Genomic DNA, 802 nt, shown 5'->3' with positions numbered 1-802 from the left:
GACAACAATTCTTAGGTGAAGGGAAGGACAGCACACACTACAGGGGAAGTCAGCACAACTGGACTAAACCAAAGCTAAGAAGTTTCCTGAATACAACCGAACACTTCGAGGGACAGAGTAGCAGGGGCAGGGGTTTGGGGACCATGGTTTCAGGGGACATCTAGGTCAACTGACATAACCAAGTTTATTAATAAAATGTTCTGCATCCCACTTTGGTGAGTGGTGTCTGGGTCTTAAAAGCTAGCGAGCGGCCATCTAAGATGCATCAATTAGTCCCAACTCACCTGGAGTAAAGGAGAATGAAGAACACCAAAGACACAAGGAAAGTATTAATCCAAGGGACAGAAAGGGCCACATAAGCCAGAGACTGCATCAGCTTGAGACTAGAAGAACTAGATGGTGCCTGGCTACCAGCAATGACCGCCCTGACACAGAGAGTCCCTGATGGAGCAGGAGAAACGTAGGGTACAGAATTCAAATTCTAGTAAAAAGACCAGACTTAATGGTTTGATTGAGACTGGAGGGACCTTGGAAGACATGGGCCCTGGACTCTCTGTGTTAGCCCCAAACTAAAACCATTCCCGAAGGCAACTCTTCAGACAAAGATTAGACTGGACTATGGGACATAAAATGATACTCATGAAGAGTGTGCTTCTTAGTTCAAGCAGATACATAAGACTAAATGGGCAGCTCCTGTCCAGAGGCGAGATGAGAAGGCAGAGAGGGTCAGGAGCTGGTTGAATGGACACGGGAAACCTGGGTGGAAGGGAGGAGTTTGCTGTCACAGTATAGGGAGAGCAAC

This window comes from Trichechus manatus, unplaced genomic scaffold, assembly GCF_000243295.1.
Source record: "Trichechus manatus latirostris isolate Lorelei unplaced genomic scaffold, TriManLat1.0 scaffold00004, whole genome shotgun sequence".
NCBI classification, from domain to species: Eukaryota; Metazoa; Chordata; class Mammalia; order Sirenia; family Trichechidae; genus Trichechus; species Trichechus manatus.
The sequence above is the reverse complement of the archived record's forward strand: the minus strand, read 5'-3'. Positions refer to the sequence as shown.